Below are 10,000 nucleotides of genomic sequence, written 5' to 3'. Positions count from 1 at the left end.
CAAATGTGAAAGAGAGGCTCAGCGAGTTGACATTGGCATAAAGGACACCTCTCCATCCAAATACATCCTTGACATAACAGACAGATGTGGAATTGATAGATTCAGCAATGCTCAACCAGCCAGAATAACCACAATATCCTCCATAAGCAACACTCCAAGCCCCCCTAACCCCCGCAACACAAGAGTACCTATAAACAACAACCTCAACATCACTTGGTGCGATATCCACAAATCAAATTCCCACAACATCTGGGATTGCAGACAACGCCCTAGACAAAGTACAATGTATTCCCTTCATAACACAGAATCCCTTCAGACGCTGAATACAAAGCCCAACGACCCTACACCCAGTCAGCTAGTATGAATAACAATCAGACAAGATCCCAAAGATTACTAAACAACCAAAGTCATACTTACTGTACTTTACATAACTCCTATAGCCATTCAGATAGAGACTGCCACCAACAGAACCGCCAATCTATCCACAAACCTACCCATCACAACCAAAACAAACCATGCTCGGTCCATAACGCATACTCCCACTCCGACAACGAGTGCCGAGCCAAAAACCCAACACTACGACCACAACCCAACAATATCCAACAGGAACGCCCCATAACCTTCAACAGGAATCAAAACAGACAGTTGGGGGAATCTATGCAAGCCTACCACAAGAAAAAACATAACATCACCAATAAATAAACCAGAACACCTATGTTTCATGGGCACAATAGGAAATATCCCTTATACATTCCTAATAGATACACGCACAAAGATAAACATACTTTCACAATCTATATGTGCACAATTAGGTGAATCCTATCCTACCGACATACCACACCTTATGGGAACCATGATAAGTGGTACGCACCTAAACTTCACTTCAATTATAACCCTCCATAACAATTGATAATAACTCATTTCTACCCACTACCTTCTACGTAGTCAAAAAATGGACCCTTGAATGTGATGGCATTTTAGGAATGGAATTCTTAGCCAATCACAAAATCACTATATATACAAACCCCGCTATGCTTAAGTTAGGTGACATTGAAATCACCCCTCATCTATCCCCAACCACTACCCCCCACATTACCCTACCAGTGTCACAACATCCTGCCTGCAACCAAGCTTGCTCAACTCAGCATCTGCTGACCACACCAAAACACAGGATGCCTCCACAAATCCCTGACTCGACATCAGGCAATACCACCGACATTACGACACCTTTCCCCATCCACAATCACATGCCAAGTCAGACAACACCACACCACCCACTCCCCCCCCCTTCTCAACAAAAATTCTCACCAAAGGCAAACTTACAATCCCCCCAGGGGAAAGTATGGTTATCTGGACAATCCTACCTGGTGCACTTCCAGGCTAAGATATAATTGTGTCTCCTGATACCTGTAGAAAAAATCTCCATATGCCTGCTGTTTGGGATACAGTTAGGGGGAACAAAGAGGCAATAATCTTAATAGAGAACATCTCATATACCCCAGTTAAGGTAAACAAACACACACAATTAGGAGCAGCCAAATTATATATAAACCCCATTCAAGAAACACACACCACTCCAATCAACACCATCACCACCAAACCAAACCCCACTCCAACCCCCCCCCCCCCGAAGATATCCGAATCATAGATTTCCAGCAAGCCAGAACCAATCTTAGAAACATCCTTCAATCCCATCGTGAGGCAAGCGCCTTAAACGATGAACCGTTAGGGAAGACTTCTTTGGATAAACACCATATACACATACCTCCCTCACCCCTCCTATCTACATACCAACCTACAGAATTCCTTAAAGCAAAAAAGAATTGCTAACACAAAACATAGACGAGATGCTGGAACAAAGTTTTATTAGACACTCTCAATCCCCTTGGAACTCCCCACTTTTTCTAGTTCCTAAAAGGGATGGATTTTTTAGACCAGTCATAGATTTCTGTAGAGTAAACACTAACACCACCGCAGACCGTATGCCTATGCCTGTCATGGCACATGTCCTCAAATCACTGGGCCAAGGAAATAAGGTTTTCTCAACCTTAGACCTCAAATCCGCCTTCTGGGAGATTGAGCTAGAAGAAGAGCCAAAAGAAGTCACAGCTTTCAGTACTGACAAAGGTCATTTTGAATTTAATCGAATGCCCTTCGGACTAAAAAAAAATGCCCCTGGTGCATTACAAAGACTTATGAATAGCCTTTTCAAAAACAAACTAGGCAAATCTCTTTTCGTCTATCTAGACGACCTATTTTTTTTTCCATACTTGACACCCTTGGGTGCGTATTACGAACCATCAAAGAAGCTGGCCTCAAAATCAAACTCAACAAGTGCTCATTCCTAAGAAAGGAAATCACCTTGATTGGTCATACAGTAAACAAAGATGAAGTCCAAACAAACCTAGACAAAACCAGAGCCATTGCTGAATTCCCCATCCCAAAGAACGAGAATCAACTCCGCTCTTTCGTTGGCATGGCTACCTATTATAGACATTTCATCAGAAATTTTACCGACCTAGTTACCCCACTTCCAAATTTACACGTAAGAACGTACCTTTCAAACGGCACTCTGAAGAACAATAATACTTAAAAAAATAAAAATAAATAAAGACAGTACTATACAGGGCATCCATACTCGCCTTCCCGGAATTTACAAAGAAATTCTTTCTGTTTACGGATGCATCCACCCTACAACAAATAGACTCATACGGGAAACATAGAGCGATAGCGTACGCAATTTTTTCTGCACGATTATGGTGACCCTAAGAACTTGCTCTATCTATCTGGTGCAAAAGGTGCTTGAAACCAAACTGCGCTGATACCAACCATCGTGCAGGATCATCTGAGCACGCCGTAGCACACACCCCGAGTCTGGTAGTAAAAGTTGCCGCTACTGATTCTCGCACCAGATCTACAACTTCCGACCTTTCTCATGGCCATCCTAGAGTGGGTATATGATTTTTATGTGTCTTGGCTGATGTGCCTGAGTATTCCAAACAAGAGCATAATTTTATTCAATTTGGTAAGACTCGATTTTTTGGTCATAAATTCGTCATGAGAGACGAATTGATTTGAGGAGGGGTCGTCGGATTTTACGGGTTAACAGAATTTTTCAAAGGAAAAACCTTACAAGGTATGATAGCAAGATAGCATATAACCATTTTAGGATCAGCTTGTTGAGTGTAGTTGGGAAAGCTAATGGGAGGTTCTTGATTGAGAGGATTAGGAGAGGAATAGGGAGTAATTGGTGAGGAGCAGTGTGGTTTTAGGACAGGTAGTTTCTACCGCACCACAGAACTAACCTGTATGAATCAAATTGTAACATTGAACTCCAGCACCCTAGACTGCTGCACATACAGAAAAGTCAACCCCAACAAAACCCTTCACGTACACATTAATACAGAATACTTCCTATTATTCCCACGAACCACACTCGTTTCAGTAAACAAATCTGTGGTCCTGTCTCAATTCCCAACTCATTCGAAATATTCTTTGAAGACACAAGATTTCAACCCAACCACCACCAGATACAACCTCACCTCTGTCCTCGACCCCATCGAACCCCTTCCAATACCCCTAGCACCCCCCAAACCTCTTTCCCTTTCCTTAAACCCACAGGATTATGTAGCCTTGCTAAACACCACCCAATCAAATATAATAGACACACTACAATTCTTCACCTCCACACTCCCACCAACCGCAATATCCCTCAGTTCTTTCGCCCTCCTAATCCTGCTCCTACTCATTTGTAGATTGGTATGTGTTTGTGCATTAAAACGCACTGGCTAGAAGATTTGAACCCCATATATATACTGTAGTATCATATCTTAACCATAGAATTATACTCCATGGGTAACCTTATGGCAATAACTCACCAAAGGATGTTAGAACTTTTCACACAGTTGACCTTATTACCACTCCAATTATCCGACTCTCAGAAACGTGTGTGTGTGTGTGTATGTGTGTGTGTGTGTGTGTGTGTGTGTGTGTGTGTGTGTGTGTGTTTTGTGTGCGCGTGTGTGTGTATGTGTGTGTGTGCTTGTGTGGTGGTATGTATAAGTACATGTATTTATATATATATATATATATATATATATATATATATATATATATATATATATATATTTATATATATATATATATATATATATATATACACACACACACACACACACACACACACACACACACACACACACACACACACACACACACACACACACACACACACACACACACACACACACATATATATATATATATATATATAAATATATATATATATATTTAAATATATGTATATATAAATACATATAGATATATATATATATAAATATATATATGTATATATAGTATTTATCTATCTATTTCTATCTATATCCATCTATCTATCTATCTATATATATACATATATATATGTATATATATTTATATATACATATATATATATATTTATATATATATATATATATATACATATATATATATATGTGCAATAAAAACACCAAGGTAACCACTTAAGAAAATAATCAAATGGAGCAGAGCGCTTTCGTATATTACATTTTCAGTATAAATTGCAAAGAAAGAGGGTACAGCAAATATAATATAGTATTACAAGAGCATAAGGAACTACACTAAGAAAGGTAGTGGACAAATTGTCCGAGCATGGGTCACACGTCCAGCATTCTTACATTGTGTAATTATTGGTTATTTCCTTATAAATATAATTATCTATCTTATATTGAAAGTAATCACTCTAGCGTTTTCCCAGTTGATAGGGTGATTAAAAGTGCTTAAATGTTTAAAAATGGCACTTGACTCATTCATGTCTTTGACACATTTCTTGTGTTGTTTTATCCTAACAGAAAGATCTTTTGCCGTTTGAACGATATAGAATTTATCATATATTTTGCAGGGAATTTTGTACAAACAGCCATTTTGGCAATTTTTAGAATTATCAATTAGGTATTGTTTGATTGTATTATTGTTTCTGAAGGCTACATTGATATTAAAATTCTTGAGTAATTTGGGAACAATAGTTAAGTTTTCTTGGAAAGGTAAAACTACTAGGTTATTAAGGTCTCTTGGTTTTGTTAGGCTCAGAATTGTAATAAGTTTTCCTTGCAAAATCGTAACAAACATTAATGAAATGCTTAGGATATTTCAATCCAAAACTAATATCGTATAAATTTCTTATTTCCCCATCAATGTACTCGGAACTGCAGACCCGTAAAGCTCTAAGGAACATTGGTGAGAAAACCGATCTTTTTACATTATCAGGGTGGGAAGAATAGTAATGGATGTATGAGTTTACATTAGTTGGTTTTCTATATACACTAAATGTAAGGTTTCTTTCTTTACGATGAATATTAACTTCTAAAAAGGGTACCACATCATAATTTTCCGCTTCAACCGTGAATTTGATTGACTTGACTAGGTTATCAATTTGTTTGAGGAATTGTGACTCATCTAAATGAGTCACAATGTAATATACGAAAGCGCTCTGCTCCGTTTGGTTATTTTCTTAAGTGATTACCTTGCATATATATATATATATATATATATATATATATATATATATATTGTCATAGGAGAGTCGGGGCCTCTCGATGAAGGTAAGAGGGTTGTGGTCGGAGTAGACGAGCGTTGCATGAACAGGATATGTCAGGTAACACTCGAAATGTTTGAATGTAGAGACGAGGGCTAAGGCCTCCTTCTCCACTGTAGAATATGATCGCTGGTAAGGTAGCAGTTTGGCAGAGTAGTAACACACTGGATGCAAAGCCCGGGTGTTGTCGTCTGCCTGCAGCAAGACCCCTCCTATCCCTTCTTCCGATGCGTCTACGCGGAGAACGAAGGGTTGGGAGTAGTCAGGGGTCTTCAACACCGGTTTGCTACTCAAGAACTGCCGAAAGGTCTCAAAGGAGCGTTGGTAGGCTGGAGACCAGACGAATTTCTCCTTGGGACTGGTGAGGGCTGTGAGAGGGGCCGCAATGGAGGAAAAGTTGCGGTAGAAACTGCGGTATAAGCCGCCATCCCCAAGAACCATTGGAGAGACTTCCTGTTGAATTGTACTGGGAAGTGCAGGATACCCTCCACGTTCGCCTGCTTAGGTCTGTATTGTCCGTTTCCCACCTAATGCCCCAGGTATGATATTGTTGCACTGCCAAAGATGAACTTAGACAGATTGACGACAAATCCAGTGGTGGCAAGTCGATCAAGAAGGGCGTCCAACTTACGGATGCGTTCTCTCCAGGTATCTGCTAGAATAAAGATGTCTAATTAACCGTAAGTGTCAGGGAGGCCGGCTATAGTATAATTAATAGCACGTTGGAAGGTGGCAGGGGCATTGCAAAGCCCGAAAGGTAGAACAAGGACATTAAAAAGGCTGAAAGGGGTGATAAAGGTGGATGAGGCTTGGGCTCTGGGGGTTAGTCTGGTTTGGTGGTAGCCTCTAATTAGGTCCACCATAGAGATGAAAAGAGCTCTTCCACTTGATTCAGGAGGGCGTCGATGCGGGGTAGCGGATAGCAGTCCTTGACTGTCACCGCGTTGAGGTTCCGGTAGTCGACACAGAGCCTCCACTCATCTTCACCTTTCTTCGGGACTAGAAGCGCCGGCGATGCCCAGGGGGAGCAGCTAGGTTCAGCTAGTCCGTTCTCCAACAGGTAGGCCACTTCTTTCTGCATCTTCTCTGCCTTGTGGGGGTTGAGGCGATAAGGGGTCTGGCGGATAGGAAGGGTAATAGGGTGCAATGCTATATCATGAGTATTGATGGTGCACAGTCCTGGTTTATCCGAGAAGACAGAGGTGTGTTTGTCGAACAACCTAATTATGCTTTCCAGTTTCGTCTCATCTAGGTGCCCAAGGCACTGACTAGGGTCTGCAAGGAGGGCAGGATAGGACTTGAGAGCAGTCGTATCGATCTCTCGAAAGTTAGGTTCATTGGTAGAGGGTGATTTTACAGGGCATGATACTGGTCTCTCTAGCACATTAGTGGGCTTTCTACGGACGTACTATTTCATTAGATTGATGTGAATAAGTCTAGAGTCTTTACGACGGTCAGGAGTGAGGACTACGTAATTTTGCTTATCCAGTCGAAGAGAAACTACATAAGGGCCCTGGAATTTGAGAGGAAGAGGGCTCCCTGTGACTGGTAAGAGAAGAAGTACCTCATCACCCGGAATGAATTTCCTAACTTTAACCTTTTTTTGTCAAAAAGAGCCTTCATTTTTTGTTGAGAGGTTTTTAAATTTTACAAGGCAATGCTTCTTACTTTGTGCAGTTGACTTTTTAATCTATCCAAGAACTGATTTACTGTCTGGTTAGGATATTGAGGAGTTTCCTCGTACCACTGTTCTTTTAGAACTTTGAGGGGCCCTCTTATCTGGCGCCCATGGAGAAGTTCAAAGGGCGAGTATCCCAATGACTGTTAAACCGTCTCTCTGACCGCGAACAGCATTAGTGGTAACCCCTCATCCCAATCTGAAAAGGATTGATTGTAATATTTTTTAGCATTGACTTGAGAGACTGATGAAAATGTTTTAATGACTCTTGTGATTCCGGATGATAAGCAGAGGACAGGATTTGGGAAATACCTAGCTCCTCTAGGGTACTGGCAAAGAAGTCGCTCGTGAAGTTAGTTCATAGATCTGATTGAATTTCTTTTGGCAACCCTACCTGAGTAAAACATTTCAACAAGGTGTCAGCTAAAATTTTGGCATTTATTTTCTTAAGAGGAAAAGCTTCAGGATACCTCGTTACCGGGCACATGACAGTAAGAATGAATTGATTTCCCTTTTTGGTCTTAGGCAGGGGTCCAACACAGTCTATATTAATTCTATCAAAGGGCTCATCTGGAACTGGAATAGGGTTTAAGGGACCCTGGGAAATTTTCTGGTCCGGCTTGCCCACCATTTGGCAAATGTGGCAAGACCTCACATATTCTGAGATTGTCTTTTTTAAACTAGGCCAGAAATGAAGAAATGAAGATTAATTTTCTTGTAAGTTTTACTGACTCCCATATGTCCTCCAGCTCCATCATGGGCTATTTCAATCACTTGATTTCTGATGGATAAGGGATAACTATCTGGTGGACCTCTGCCCATGAATCATGGTCAGAGCAATTGGAAGGTTTGCTACATATCATCAAGATACCATCCTGGTAGTAGTAACCTGGGAAATGGTCGACCTCTTCCCTGGAATCGACCGCTAGTCTGTGGCAATTCTTTAAGGTAGGATCATCGTGTTGAGCTTCGATTAAGTTCTCTCGGGAAATTATTTGGTTGGGGAGATCAAACTTATAAGATACATTACTATCCGAGAGGGGAGTTTGAGATCTGGTGAAAGGGCACAGGGGAAAAATGTCAGGGTGAAGGTGATCTTCCACAACAGTAGGGGGTCTTGTCACTAGGGAACTTTGTAATATCTGGAGGAGGAACAACCATAGAACCGGCTAGATCATTTACTAGGATGATATCAATCCCGGGGACAGGCATAGAGTTTTTCCAGACGCCAGCTTCTACTTCTCTCTGGAACAACTGACATTTTAAGAAGACTCGAGCTAGCTCAATGGACTGGGTAGAGGATAAATCCTTCCTGTGATCCTCTTATTTATCTAAGGCAAAGCCTGTTTGCTCACCATGGTCTGAGCTGCTTTAGTGTCTCGTAAAATTGTAATAGGGAAAAGGGGGCTTTTCTCATCAGTGTAAATTTCACCATGGGAATTGAAATCTTTAAAGGCATCTTCACAGGGGGGAAAGGTACCTTTTACTACGTGGGCCACTGGTTTATGAGGACCGTAAGATTTTGGTCCAGTATACGGGGTAGGTGCTTTCGGCCCACTAGGGCACTTTGGAATTCTGCAACCTGGCTCTTGGCATCGAGTGATGTGATGGCCAGATTTTCAACAGTAGTTACAAAAGAGGAGAGGAGGGTAAGAATAGAGGTCTTTCCTGCCTGCTTATCAAGGGAACCTACTGATGGCTTTACAAAATTGCTTCCCCGCTGTACGTTCAATCTGTTAAGTACTGCAAATTGATCGACAAGTAGGGCTGCTTCAATTAAATCAAGCACATCTTTCCCATTTAAATTAAGCATGATTTGGAATGGAATTCTACGTTTAAATTCCTCTAGGACCATCAAGTTAATGAGTTGATAGTAAGTTTTTACTTTGGTGGCAGAGAGCCATTGTTTAAAGATTCTGAGCTTTTCAGAGGCAAATTCGACAGAAGTCGAGTTATTTGATTTGGTCAGTTTTTTTTTTTACTTTTGACAGCAAGACTCAGGGGTAACTTGATAGGCATTGAGGATACTAGATTTGACTAATTCATAAGAAGAATACTCCTCAAGACTGTTGAAGACTTTGGCGACTGTTCCTACCAATTTGCTTTGAATAATCCATACCCATTCTTCTATGGGCCAGTATAAGTGCTCAGCTAGACGTTCAAATTGCCTAAAAAAGTATTCTGGGTTTGACTCATTAAAACTGGGAACAGAGGCAACTTGATTATTCAATGGAGTGGTGGATTTATTATTCCTATCTATGTCAGCTAACGTTAGTTTACGCTGGTATTCTAATTCTAGTTCCCTTTCACGTTCTTTTGATTTTATCAATTCAAGTTCCATATCTTTCTCTTGTTTCTCTCGTTCTTTTGTTCTTCTCGTTCTTTCTCTCGTTCTCCACTTTATTGTCTCATTATTTCTCTCTCTATTTTAATTTTCTCTAATTCTAAAGATACAACTGATCTATTTAGGGTAGAGTGGGGGGGGGCGGGCTTCAGGCTGAAAGGGAGGGGGTCACTGTTGCCTACATTCGGGTCTCTTTCAGTTTCGCCACGAGCATTCTCCTGGTGAATTAATCTAAATGTGTCTGCATCCAGTTCAAATGAAGTTACGAGGTGTTCAATAACCACTCTTTTAAGTTCATCCTTTCGTAAGTTAGAAGGGGCATTAATTTGGTAGGTTTGAGCCAACAGTCTCCAGTCCTTCTTCTTGA

The sequence above is a fragment of the Oratosquilla oratoria genome, chromosome 14 (assembly GCF_046742065.1).
Source record: "Oratosquilla oratoria isolate Oo_2021 chromosome 14, ASM4674206v1, whole genome shotgun sequence".
Classification (NCBI taxonomy): Eukaryota; Metazoa; Arthropoda; class Malacostraca; order Stomatopoda; family Squillidae; genus Oratosquilla; species Oratosquilla oratoria.
This window is presented reverse-complemented; position numbering follows the sequence as displayed.